Source organism: Cavia porcellus, unplaced genomic scaffold, assembly GCF_034190915.1.
Source record: "Cavia porcellus strain 051 isolate PalLab524CR breed Dunkin Hartley unplaced genomic scaffold, mCavPor4.1 scaffold_21, whole genome shotgun sequence".
Classification (NCBI taxonomy): domain Eukaryota; kingdom Metazoa; phylum Chordata; class Mammalia; order Rodentia; family Caviidae; genus Cavia; species Cavia porcellus.
This window is the reverse complement of record NW_026947504.1, coordinates 62,082,495-62,097,214: the sequence shown is the minus strand read 5'-3', so window position 1 is coordinate 62,097,214 and position 14,720 is coordinate 62,082,495.

Below are 14,720 nucleotides of genomic sequence, written 5' to 3'. Positions count from 1 at the left end.
TTTTGGAAACTTTCAGACATCAAGAACAAAAATAAGCTAAATACATCATATGAATTCTTAATTTACATTTGTCCTGGTACCTAGCTAACAATCTGCCATGATTTCTTTACTTTAGATTTATTTATTTTTGTGATAATTCTTTGTTCTGGTCTTTCAAATGAATCTTAATTCCTTTTGCTAGTACACTTGAAATTTTTTGAGGCTTATGCAAAACTTGAAAATCCATTTGGAAGGAATTTGCACTTTTTGCTTATCTATTTTTGTTAGCATTCAAATAGTATCAGTCATGTTTTTATTTTATCTTTTCTCTTTTCGTAGGTTTCTCAAGTTTTTAGTCTAGTTTATCCCTAGATATTTCACTGACAGTGTGAATATTTCCCCCCATCTTATGTTTCTAGCTGGTGGTCTAGCTCTTTCCCTTAATACTCATAGTGACCCACAAGTGCTCATGTTGTGAGAGTCTCTCACGTGGGCCTATGACTCGACCTTCCAGTGCCACCTGTAGGACAGTGCAGAGGAGCAGAGTCCTTACACACAGTCCAGCACTGGTTTCAACAGTCCATTTTTCAGTTATTCATAAGAAGAACATATTTCTCACTGGGCATAGTGGCACATACTTGTAATCCCAGTACTTGGGAGGTTAAGGCAGGAGAATCACTCTGAGTTCAAGGCCAGCCTGTACTACAACAGTGAGAGCCTGCCTCAAAAAAAAATAGCATATTTCTCACTCTGTGTCTACTATTTTGCTAACCTAATGCTTAGGACAGGAAATTATTCTAGAGATGTTAGCAAATTAAATTAATTGATTAAAATTAATAACACATGATAAAATATATGTACTACTTTAATAATGGCATTCATTTCCTGAATTGATAATTTATTTTTTCTGAGAGAATAAAAAGCTGGAATACAAAGGACTGCTATTTTAAATCAAAGACAAAAGATAATAAGTATGATAAAAGGTTCATTTTTATCTAAAATAAAAAAGCAAATGGAAAATTCTCTGACACATTTTCTGCAGCACAACACTATCTTTCTCTTTAAGGGTGTGATTCAACAATGATCAAGTGGAACTTTTAAATAAGCAGCATATGTTTCAAAAATCAATCACAAGGCTGGGCGTGGTGGCTCATGCCTGTAATCCCAGCACTCGGGAGGCTGAGGTGGGAGGATCTTTGTGAGTTCAAGACCAGCCTGGGCTACAAATGAGCTCAAGGCCAGCCTGAACTGCACAGTGAGACCCCGTCTCAAAAAAGACAAAAAAAAATCAAACCACAAATTTGGAAACTTACTGCTTCCTGTTCCCTCATATTTGCCTTCCTTCTTGCATAACTAACCCTCTTTATTAGATTTCATGTATCCTTCCAGGATTCATTACACAAATACAAATATCTCCTTTTGTTTTTTTCTTTTACATATAAAAAGTAGCATGAATGCACTGAGGCATGAATTGCTATTTTTTTAAACTATCCACCAATACCATGTAAACACAGAGAAACTTCTCATTCTTATGTAAACTTGTGGCATAAAATGCCCCCGCTCTCCCCAGGCAGCATATTTCAGTCACCCAAGTGATAGTTCCTGTTGCAGTTCCAGTTGCTTCTGTGTCTTAGAAAAGACTGCTCATTATGATGCACTGCTGATCACTATGATGCATATTGTAAGAATCAATCATAGATAGCCAAGTACTCTACCTCTGTACACCTCCACTTTCCATCCCATAAACACCTCCCTCTCTGGGGCTTTGAGGCCTAACATTTTGAGGAACAATTGATTCCTATCAGTTCATGTCCAACATTAAATAAATCTGCCTCCAAATCCTAGGTGTCATTTTGGTATTTCTATTTGTCACAGCATCTAGTGCATCAGCTAGGAAGACTGACCTGGGCTGACCTCTTGGGTTACCAATCATGGAACTTAAGGATGCAGCAGGGACTTCTCCAGGACCCTGATGGGGAGGCATACCTTTGAGATTTCTCAGCTTTCTTTGGACATCTGTAAGAGGATTCTTAGATCCCTGATCAAGCAGCTCACACTGGACCCCAAAGGGAAGAAAAATAGTCTATCTGCCTGCCTATATGATTCTGGTAAGACACCCCCCGAGGCATCCCAGTTAGTCTGTCTGTCACTACTACTCAGTTTGAGCAGAAGAGGGGTCTGATCAACTCTCACTAGTCCTCACTAGTGAGAGTCCTCACTAGGAAAGGGGTTGGAATGTTTAACCTCTGAGTAATCTGTTGAATGAATGTGAGAGTGACTGGAACAGACAGCATAAACAATAGGCTGCTCCATATGTGCACCAAGAGTGGTAGGCAGACTGCAGTGGCTGATTGAGTCCTCGATTGTTTTTCTGTGGCAATCAACATATGACATAACAGGGGCCTCGCACCCTCCTTAACTAAGTTTCATCTAGGTCCCTGCAAAGGGCATGACCAGGTGGGTATTTGAAAGGTCTCTCTCCCTGAAGGGAACCCACCCTTTGTCTGTTGTACCATCACTGAAGAGTACACAACACACATGTAGGAAATCAGAGATGGGAACTAATTAGTCAAAACCCACAGTCCCTGATTGTAGGAAAAGGGCTTTTCTGAGACTGAAGATGAAACCAAGTTGCTCCCTGAATCTCAAAGAAAGGGAAACAAAGAAAAAAGAGGCCCAATGTTCCTGAGAACTGTGCCTTGGCATCCTCATCAGGTGCCACAGTTGTTGCCAACACCTACGGCTTCACTGCTCACTCCTGACTCATCTGCTTTCAGCCAGTTGAACCTGTTCCAGCTATCTATTGCTTGCATTTGGCCGCAGAGATCCTCACTCCAGAGCCTCCTTCTGCTTCCTATATTGGTCAGATGGCATCATCTAGTGCCCACCCAAGACAACTGTGAGCAATTCCTTCTGAGTTCCACATTTTTACTGAGGAAAAATTGAACTGTCATCAACTGCTGTTGATGAATGAGTTGCCATGGCCTTTCCCAAAGGTCACCCCGCCTAGAAACAACCCAGTTGAGCCCTTCTCAAAGACATCAAAGAGTAAAAAACCCAACAATATATGTCAAAAGTTATTTCTGTTACCCAGAATTCTGACATCAGGAATATGGACATTAAAAAATAAATGCCTATTCAGATTAAAAGAAAAGAACTCTCCCCAAGAGGATTATGTCTGCATCAGCCTGAGACAGATAATTGTGATCCTGAAATTGTGAAAATTCTCCTCCCAAAAGTATAAGCCAAAGACTTGTCTCTGAGCATATGATCCCTCATTGTTGTCAGAAAGTCTCCTGTCATGTGAAGAACATTCATGATAAACCATGCCATATACAATGCAGCCATCAGTTTGCATTCTGCAGTTCCCAACCCATACACTCTTGGACTGCTCCAGCTCACTTGGACTCAATTGTCACAAGGGTTTGGGAACTTTCCCATTATTTTCTGGAAGACTTTGGCAGCAGATCTGGCCAAGCCTCTAGCAAGCACCTTTTCTCTGAGACAGCTTATTTCTCTGTCCCATCCAGTTACATTTTTCTGGGACAGCTTTTCCTGCTTGCTGTCACAATCCCCCAAGAAAAGAATGCTGACTGTGAAACTCCATTCTGGGGCAAGCCCCACCTGCATTAAACAGTATCCCACACAATGAGAGGCTACACACCCAGAGGCTTCAGAACTATGAAATGTTTATAGATAGTCAGACTGATAAAATAACATCTCTCCTGCCTGTAAAGCCAGTTCAAGATATCTGAGCTACCAATGTTGCTGCTCTTGTGCTCCATATATGTGACCTCAGTCTTCTGCCATCCCAACCTGCTGGTACACCTGCATGAACCTAAAATTTCCTTTGATGACTCCTATCAACCAGCTCTTTGTTATGGATTAAAAACTGGTGGTCAACTTAACACCAGCTGGATTATATCAGCATGGTGCTGAGTGCAGATGTCTCACCTGAGGAAAGTTGCCAGCATAAATAGAGACATGGAGAAGGAAAAGCTATGCATTGAGGTGCTGAGGCATTGTGGGTTCTCCTACATGTTGCTGTTTGGACCATTGGTTCCTCTGGAGAAGCTCTGGTCCTTACATTGAGCACTGCTTCCTGGCTCCAGAGGGGAAGATATGTGCTGCATAATCTCCAGGATGACATCCTCACACTGGTTTCCTGGCATGTACTCAATTGTGCTTATTCTCAGAGGAGCTTATCACCTCCATATAGCTGAGGATGGCTGTAGTACTTTTCAGGACAGCCTGGGTCTTTATTATGAGTGTGACTTCTCGGCTCCAGTGTAGAACCCTCAACCTACTAGCACAGCTCCTTCACCCCGCTGGCATGGACTTTATGGTTTCCACCACTGACCTTTGGACCTTCCCAGCACGGTTCTGTAAAAGAGACTGGAGTGAGTCCTTCTTGTGGGCTCTAGGTCTCCAGCTGGACTCATGGGAGGCATTGTCATGAGCTCTGGGTCTTCATCTGGACTCATGTGGGACATTGTTGTGGGATTCAGGCCCTTGGCTAAATATTCTATGTCCTTAGTGTTATGTGTCGGGGTCGCTCCCGGCCGGCAGGAAAGACACACGACAAAGTCTGGCGGTGTGCAACCTTGCCTTTATTTGTCTCCGCGTGGGCCCCGCGAGGCCTCCTCTCTGCCACCAGTCCTTTCTCGCCGGTGGACTTTCTCTATCTCTCTCGTGCTTCCTCTGTGCTTCTCTCTCGTGGCGGGAGAGGCATTTACTTTTATAGGGTAACAGTGGCCAATCAGTTCAAAGCGCCCGATGCGGGCTGATTGGCTAACATCAGTTGTTGCTAGGCAGACTATCTTACAGAGCGGGTTGTTTACGTTGCCAGGGCAATCAGGGGGCAGGAAGCAGGCGCCATTTTGGCTCACTCGATGGGAGGGGTAATCTAGCTCAGGCTTTGCTCTTTCCTACAGGCCTAACGTCCGCCAAGTAAAACGACCGGGCTGGGCCGCGGCTCCCAACATCTCCCCCTATTTTATTTATTTTGAATGAATGTATGCATCGCAGCCCGCCCTGGATCGAGTGCAGAGGCTTATGCCCTGTGTTGAGGCCCACCTTAGGCCCTTGGCTTGGACCCTGGTCGGCCGCCCCCGGGTCCGCCAAGGCCTTGAGACCCTCGTCCTTTTTCCAGGGCCAGGAGTGAACTGGACGGAACCTGGATGCACATAGGCATGCACTCATGCCCCTCCGTGTGATCCCCTCGGAGAGGCATCTAGATCTGGGCAGATTCTAGTAATCCAGCGGCTTTCGTGCGCCATGGGGTAGGGCCTGGCTTAGGTCGAGTCGTGCTGGGGAGGCACGCTCTTACCCGTCATTGACTCACCCACCCTGCTGTGTGGTGTCAATAGGGAAGGAATGCGGAAGACCCGCCACATCTAGACCCGGTCGTAGGCCAGTCGAGCGAGCCATGCGTAAGCCTGGGGGTCATTGTGCCCATCACGGGCTGCTGCCAGGGCCGCATGGGCAACCAGGCGTACTTGACGCCGGGCCGCCGCAAGGCGCCCATTAATAAATGATGTAACCCATCGGAGCAAGAATGGTCCTATAAGCAGGAGCAAGAACAAGGAGCATAGAGGGCCTAACAAGGGTAGCACATAGGGGAGCAAGCCGTTCCAGGCCCCCAAAAAGGGATTGTCCTGCAGTTCTTTTAGGGCTCATCTTGTTGTTGGGTCTGCGGTTGGCCTCTGGTGGAACAGGCCTGATCTTCAGTCGAGGGACTTGTCGCGTCAACCTCTCTGGGACCCACAGTGGTTTTCGTCCCGGTTCCTGCGGAAAAACACAAACCGCGCCTCGGTTCCAGCTAACCACCGGATCCGGGCCCATCCATTGTCATGCCATAGATAACCGCGCCTTTGGAGGCAGGCCTTGGCTTACTCCCCCTTTTTATTTTTTATTTTTTTATTTTTTTTTTTATTTTTGGTCTTTTTCGTTTTTTTTTTTTTTTTTTTTTTTTTTTTTTATCGGTGCCAGGGATCGAACTCGCGATTGCCTGCTTACAAGGCAGGCGTTTATGCCGCTAAGCTAAATCCCCAGCCCCCGTTTCCTCAACCGGCGTTTTTCTCAGCCTGCTCGGCAGAGTAGCCGCCCATGAAAATACCGTCCGCCCCGCAGCGCAACGTCATAGGACGGCAGTCGCGACAGAGTGGAACGGGGCGTCACTTCCTGTGCCGGCTGAGAGAAGGGAGGGTTCCCTGTAGCGGCCTCTCGGCGGGGAGCCGCTTTTGGAGAAGAGCTCCAGGGCGGAGCGGATGGCTCTCTATCTCCTCCCCGCCAGAGAGCGCTCGGGGGCCCTTTTTCCTCTCTCTGCTTTTTTCGAGCGGCGCACGCACACAATTCGCGGCGCAACTCGGCATAGGAGTCAAGGCACGCATGTATCATTTCCCACAGGGGGCGAATAGCCGGCGAAATATCGCCTCCCAATTCCGCTGAGGCGAGGTCCCCGCCTAACTTGTCCCATGACGGCAGGTTTAAATGCCCTGTGGGTAAAAACCAGGGAGCCACCCTATCTACCTCTGTTATGAATAGTTTCAGTGTTTTTTGACCTACCCTGAGGTCTCTAGCTTTTAAAAGCTTCCTAAGGGCCTTTACCAAGGGCCGCGCCTCCGCGCTCGGTAAATTACCCATCTCTAACCTCTAATGGCTGTAACTCACCGCGTGTGACTTAAAGAACCCGTCACCTACGCGTGAGCCTGAGGGGAGTCTAAAAGCCCTGTAGGTGCGCGCCACCCAGAGCCCAGGCTTATCCCCAACTCACCTGTCCGGCAGCACCACGCTGGAGCGTTGCACACCACCGCCGTGTCTCGGGGTTGATCAGTCCCCGTGCGGGTCACCAAATGTCGGGGTCGCTCCCGGCCGGCAGGAAAGACACACGACAAAGTCTGGCGGTGTGCAACCTTGCCTTTATTTGTCTCCGCGTGGGCCCCGCGAGGCCTCCTCTCTGCCACCAGTCCTTTCTCGCCGGTGGACTTTCTCTATCTCTCTCGTGCTTCCTCTGTGCTTCTCTCTCGTGGCGGGAGAGGCATTTACTTTTATAGGGTAACAGTGGCCAATCAGTTCAAAGCGCCCGATGCGGGCTGATTGGCTAACATCAGTTGTTGCTAGGCAGACTATCTTACAGAGCGGGTTGTTTACGTTGCCAGGGCAATCAGGGGGCAGGAAGCAGGCGCCATTTTGGCTCACTCGATGGGAGGGGTAATCTAGCTCAGGCTTTGCTCTTTCCTACAGGCCTAACGTCCGCCAAGTAAAACGACCGGGCTGGGCCGCGGCTCCCAACAGTTATGGATAGATTTCCTTCATTTTCTTGTGTTAACTCTGAGTGACCATCATAAAAATAATATTATAAACTGCATGTCCTGATTCTAATTGTTCTCCGCACACCCCTGACTATAACACCCTTCTTTGCCTTTAAATAGAAAGACTCAAGTTGTGGTCTCAAAAGTCAATGGACCTGAAATTATCCTCCCAGAGATTCAAAACCTATTAACCCTCTTAGAAAATCCCTACACTTCTGATTAATGACACCAAAGATGCTTACTGAAAAGACACAAAGCTCTGCTGCAATATCTGGTAGAAACTTGTTACAAGAAAGAAACTGCAAATTTTTTGGAGCTACTGTAAAATCTGGATCCTTGAGTTTACAAAAACTTACTTAGGAGTTGATGTTTACTCAGAATGTCAGTCTTTCAGAGTGCCCAGTGCCTTCTGTACAAACACTTGGATCCAATCACTAAGGGCTGCCTCCCCTTTGCCTCTAACAGTCACTGTCCTTCTGATCAAAAAAGCTGACAAGCTCACCGTAGGCTGAGATCTAACTGTCCAGATGCCACATGCTGCACTGGACCTCTTGAATAACTGTTGACCACTCAGTCCTGATACATACTTTCCTACAAAGCTGGGCCCACCAGATCATGACTGAAAAATAAATCCCTGGACAGATGCTGAGTACACTGTCTTTACAAATTGGGATAGAAGTAGCTCTGTTAGGAGTGGAGTCCAACAGCCTAAATATGCTGCCATCACCTTGGCCAAGTTATTTTGGCCAAAGCACTCCTCCTACTGCTTCCTGCTGTTGTTTGGAAACCTGCCACCAATGATAACAAATCTGCACTCGTGAGCCCTCTCTGGGGATCCAACTGACTGAAGCATGAACCCCGGTCAGAGAAACTTTACCTGGTACTCCCAGAAGATCACAGCCAGACTTGTCCCCACAGTTTGTTCTGTAAACTCAAGTCAGTGCTGGCACCAATACCCGGGGTGCTCTTTATCTGTATAAGTCACAGCTGTATATATTTAACTTTTACAGAGTGCACATTATTATGAGGTAATAACTGTTTCTCTAAGAAAATAAAATAAAATGCATTGTCAAAGGAGGAAGAGAAATGATACCGTTAGCAGTCATAAAAAATTTTAAAGGATTTTAACTTAGCATAGAAGCTGAAGTATTTGAGAATGCAAATCTAAAAAGAGAGGAGATAAACAATGTGAAATTTCGGGGGGTTGTATTAGGAATGTTCTAGGACTTCAGAAAGAGGGTAAAAAGCAATTACATGGGGACAAAAATGTATTTCAGTGGTACAGCAATTGCCTGGTATGAGCAAGGCCCAGAGTTTTATCTCCAGTGTGGGAAAAAATAAAGCATTTAAATGTAAAATTGCTCTGGGTACCTTAATTGAGACATTGGTGATACTCTGGTGTTGAGACCTAAGATGGACATGTCATCCATTCTGGAAGAGTTAAGAACTTATGATCACACACACACACACACACACACACACCGAGAGAGAGAGAGAGAGAGAGAGAGAGAGAGAGAGAGAGAGAGAGAGAGAGAGGTTATTATTGGATCTCATCAAATAAGAAATCTACTAAAAGCAACCAGATCCATATTTTCCAAACCGTATTTGAGTTGACACAAATCTATCAGAATGTCCAAGACAAAAATGAACTACATCTTCCAATAGAGATTTCCTATATTAACCAGCACCTTGAAGAGTTGTGTAACCTACCAGTCTCACATTTGATCAAAGAAACATAATTATAAATAGTATTCCATGAAACTGTTGGTTCTCGATGTCATTTTTAGAAGTAAAAGCCCAGATTAACTTTTTTTAAAAGCCCATTTATTGGGCTGGGAATTTAGCTCAGTGGCAGAAGCACCTACCTGGCAAGCACAAAGTCATGAGTTTGATTCCCAGTATGAAAAGAAATAATAAAAGCCCACTTGTTAACTAAGTTTTACTACACAATGATAAAATTTTAAATGAAATAAAATTCATGTATGAACTCTGACTCCACTCAAGTGTATTCCTAAAAATTCTATCCTGTGAAACTGCAGAAATTCTGACAGTTTTGCAACAATGGTGCACACACCCGTCCACCCAAATAAAATGACAAATTCACATTATTTTATCATTTATAATAAATTCAAAATTATCTTATCATTGTTTTCCATTTTGAATCATGTTCTAATCTAAAAGCATTTCTCCTATTTATACATCTTTTTCTCATCTTATCTTCACTAAATAATTATGTTTATATATTTTACACACTTTTCTCTTTCCTGCTTTTATTGATTCCAGAAAAAGTTGTTTTCACCTCTGGCTTATTTCCCCTGTACTCATTGTTGTACTCTAAGAAAATAGCTTCCTTATATGTGTATTATAGCAAATCTGTAAAGTAGCTTATTAAATGTGTTTGTTTTATCCTTTTTCCCTAACTGATATGTTAAGTGACCTAATTGATATGTTGAGCAACACTCTCCTCTGTAAAGAATTGCAAGAATCTCACCTAATTGATATGTTAACCATTGTTGCCCTCTATAAACTACAGAAGCTGTGCTAAAACAAGCTAACAAGGGTTGTTAATCACTGCTAGGCGCCTCTATTCTCCGCTAAAGAGCTAAAGAAAACTAGAATGACAATTAATTTACATTTGTTTAAAGTAACCTGCTTGTGTGCAGAGAGATTTGCGTATGAGTTTAACCCTTTACCCTGACCTTGACACATAACCGCCATTTTCTGTTCTGTATGGCGCCTTATTGCCTCCCTCTCCCCTCACCTATCTATCTAGGCCATAAAGAATTTGGGTTTGTAGTGACCTCCTCCCGACCCGGTGATGATCTGTCATAAAATGAGCCTGCCCCAAAGTTTAAGAACTGTTTAGCTTCAAAGAAATTACCAGGTAATACTATGGCCCAAACCCCGAACGGTGCTTTCCTTTTGTTCTGTATGTATCAAATGAGTTAGATATCAGGTCTTTGTAAAACTTAAGTTCCAGCATCTCATAACTCGTGACCCCTTTGCACTCACTAGCGAAGATGAGCTGTCCTGGGATAATTAACTTCCCCACTTTCTTCTCCAAACACTGCTGCAGATGTGCCACTCCGAGATATGTCAGTCTGTAGGATGGGAGTAATTTGAGAAACACCAGGAACTCCCGAGATTGTCAGAGCTAAGTGGACAGCAATACAGTTTCCAGACTCGGGTCAACAAGTTTGATGGCTCTGCAGGTTTCTTTGTCTCCCCCCGCCCCTTTTCCTCCAGCCTCTTTTTAAAGTCCTCCCTTCAGTCTCTAGCATGCAGTCTCCAAATTGGCTCCCGGAGACTGGTCGCCAGGCCTGGAAATAAAGCCTTTGCCACCTAAATTTTCGGTCTCTTGCCTCCTTGGATTTTATACCGGGGCCCAAGTTATAACACTCATAGCATGATATTTCTACAGTGTTCATTCACCATTGCTTCCAGGTACAGGGCTTAAATTACGAGAAGGGGAATTGGGGAAGACTAATATTTAATAATTATTGTGTGTCTTCAAGTTCAACTGAGCAGGTATGAGTTAAAACTAATGGTCAGTGGCATTCTAATTATTTCACAGCATCCATTCTGTTGACAGATGTTTCTTCTCTTGCAAGCTTCTGTCTGCTTCCACAACTTAGATACACCAAATATTTGGAGCTGCAGCCATACTGCTTCGGTTCAATTTACAAATTATGTAATGAACTGAAAACATAATTTTGTTATGAATTAAAGACTTAATGTTACAAAATAAAGACATGATTTTATAGGTTAATTTACCATTTGACCATTCCTCTCCATCTTCTTAACATGATTGAAGGGAGGCTAATTGTAGTAAAAAGCCAAACATCCCTTCCTAAAACACAGAGAAATGAATCCATTTGTTGGGAAAAGCAAATTTATCTAAATCCTTACTGCTGAGGGAAATATCTGTAGAAGACTGTACTAGTGGTCACTGAACTGCTTTATAAATACAATAGTGAGCTATTTCAAATACTACGTTTTTATTTTAGCTATTTATGCTAGAAAATAATGCCAAAGTAACATTCTGTAAATGCATGTGCAGAGAGGGGAGGAAGCTAATGGCAAGCAGGCTTAGGGTTTTCCTTTACTGTTAACATATTATACATATTTATCAAATAAACGTTCCTAGGGAATTACAATTAAAGAGTTGCAAATTTCCGTATGATTTGTGAGTTGCTACTGGGATTTTGTAGTAAAATGTGCTTCAGGATACACATTACAAAATACAAAGTATCCCACTGTTGTAAGACATGCCTGATGAAAGACGCAAAAGAGGAAATAAAAACTTGGTGGAAATCCAAAACGATGTAAATGTTTTAGCTGATATCTGACAATTTGTGTCAAGAGGTTTAAAATGTAAAATAAGCCTTGATTTAGCAATTCCCTGTCTATGACTGTATCCTCAGGAAATTATTAAGAAAGGAGGCGAGGTTTTATTTATAAGGCTATATATCAGAGAATTCTTTATAATAATAAAAACTTGGAACAGCCTAAATGCTCAACAACACTGCACCCTTCTGCCAAGAGGTACCGCCTTGGTAGTGCAGCTCATTGACATAATCCCCAAACCGAGACCCAAATTAAACCTTGTCTCCCTTTAAATTGTGGGTGTCAGGTATTATGTCTCAGTGAGAGAAAGGCTCACTAATAACAGAAAATTGGTAACAAGACTGCGGTTGGCCAAAACCAAGAAATTCACCTGGTGGCTGGGGTGAGTCAGCTCCCCATTCAGCGCCCCGGGAGACTATTAAGATCATTGCTCCCAGAGCTCAAGGACCAGCCCAGAGCACAGCCACACTAGGCTGTGCTTGCCTGGCAGGTTTCAGGCCTGCCCAGGACATGCCCAGTGACCTTCCCTGGAACTGGGAAGCAGGAAATTCAGCTGGCCGTTGGGGTGAGTCAGCTCTCCTGCTGGAGAGGCTGTGGGGAAAAAGGAACTCTCCTGCACTGTTGGTGGGAGTGTAGACTGGTGCAACCATTGTGGAGGTCAGTCTGGAGATACCTCAAAAAGCTGGGATTGGAAGTCCCATTCAACCCAGCTATTCCACTTCTAGGCATATTCCTAGAAGAACTGAAAACATCATATCACAATGATATTTGTGCACCCATGTTTATAGCAGCACAATTTGTAATCGTCAGATCTTGAAAACAACCCAAGTGTCCATCAACTGAGGAATGGATAAAAAAGTTGTGGTATTTTTCTACATTGGAGTACTACTCAGCTACAAAGAATGATCACATTGAGATATTTATAAATAAATGGACACAGCTTAAGATCATACTCATAAGTGAAATAAATCCAACTCATATGTATAAATACCAAATAGTCTCCCTAGTGTATGAAATGGTAAGAATACACAAAAGTATGTGGTAATCACGATTCCCCATTATATTGCTTTGAAGCCTTATAATGTTCTCACTCATTAATTGTAATGGTTTTACTCTGGGTTGTTTGATTTTATTGTCTGTGATGGTCTGAACAGCTATTTTGAAGAAAATAAAGACATTATAATAGCTAGTGCTGATTTAATATCATCTTGTTTTGAAGTCCTACCAAGCTTTTGTTCTTCTTTCTTCATTGGTTTTATCATGTTGTGTCTTACTGAATTTTATTATATGTGACAATATAAACAAAATTTTTATAGATGAGATAATATAGTAACCATTGTTCATTTTCCGTTAGTTGGTTCTCAACACCCTGTAATACTTTCATTCTCTTGACTGGTTTTATACTGTCTTGTCATGTTTGATACTATAGTATATGAAGGTATACTCAAATATTTCAAGGAAAGAGACACTACAGTAGCTACTGTTATGTGGGGTTGTCTTGTGGTAAAACAATATGTTACTTAAATTGTTCTGTTCTGACCTGTTTTGTTATGTCCTCCTTTATCTTAATCTTTTTTTTTAAATTAAAGAAAAGAAAAGAAAAATACTGGGAGTGCAGAGACTTTGGGAAAGGTATTGTATTTCCAGTTGTATATGGGATAGTAGCATTATATTAGGCAGAATTAGAAATTCCTATTGTCTTCATTTGGAGATTAAGTATAATTGGTTTTGAAATTGACAAGGGTTGTATTATGCCCATTAATCCTGAAATATCAACTTCATTGGGTTAAGCAATACATAAACTGGTAAAGCATGCACCTGAGACCTGGGTGTGTACAGGCGGGTCATGGAGGCGTGACTATACAAGGTTCCTCACCCTTTCTTTCCTGGTGCAGGTACCCTCTTTAGCTTAGTCACCATGAACTAAGCATCTTTGCTCTGTCTTGCCCTTCCCCCATGAGGACACTGACTTGGAGACGCCAACTGTGTACTGAATCTCCTGGAATTGTCATCTGAATTAAACTTCCCCTTTAAGTTATGGGTACCAAGTATCATATCTCAGTGATGGGAAAGCTAAGTTACACGGGACTTTTCTTTTTTTGGTTTTGTTTGTTTGTTTGGTTGGTTGGTTTTGGTACTGGTAATTGAGCTCAGGACCTTGGGATTGCCAGGGTAGAACTTGTGAGTTATATACCCAGACAGAGATTCTTTTAATGGTACAAAAATATGTGGATACAACATTATGGCAAACATAGATTATCAGAATTTACCAAAAAAAAACTTTAAAAATCAAATAATCATGTTACAAAGTGCAAAATTTTACTGCTATTTCCAAAAAATATACTCCAGGCATGATGATGCATACCTATAGTCCCACGACTCTGTGAGGTTGAAGCAGAAGGATCAGAAGTTGAGACCCACCCTGGGTAATTTAGTTTCTTAGAGAGACCCTGTCTTAAAGTACACAACAGTGAAGTGGCAGAGGATGTAACTTAGCTCAGTACAGAGGTCCTGGGTTCAATCTCCAGTACCAGAAGAAAAAGCAAAAGAAGAGGAACAGCGAGAGAGGATGGAAAAAAGAGAAACAGGAGAAGATGAACCATAAAACAAATTTACTTTCCTCTAAAGGGTAGTATTATTGATTAACTACCTTTTCGAATTAGTCTGATTTTCTAAGTGTTCCACATTTCAAATATACTTTTGCTACTAGAATAATTAACATATAATAATCTCATCCAATTTATTTAAAATTGAAGTGGAATCTTATTAAAACCATGAAAATAGAAATATATTATTTTCATTGTTTTGAAATTAGTCAAAGGTGTGAAGAAGCTAATCCTAATTTAGGAATTTTGAGACTTTTAAAAAAGATGAGAACAGAAATATAACCTCATGTGAAGGGAGTGAGTATCTACTCTTAAGAGCACATGGCCAGGGCATCCCAGGACCCTTTTTCCTGCACACCTGTTAGTTTCCAGTAAAAAGTATAAATCAAAATAAGGTAAATGACTTGCAATCAGCCTCAGCCACTAACTTCCTAAATTATTTGAATCACTAAAGTTCTAGATAAATAGTATTAAA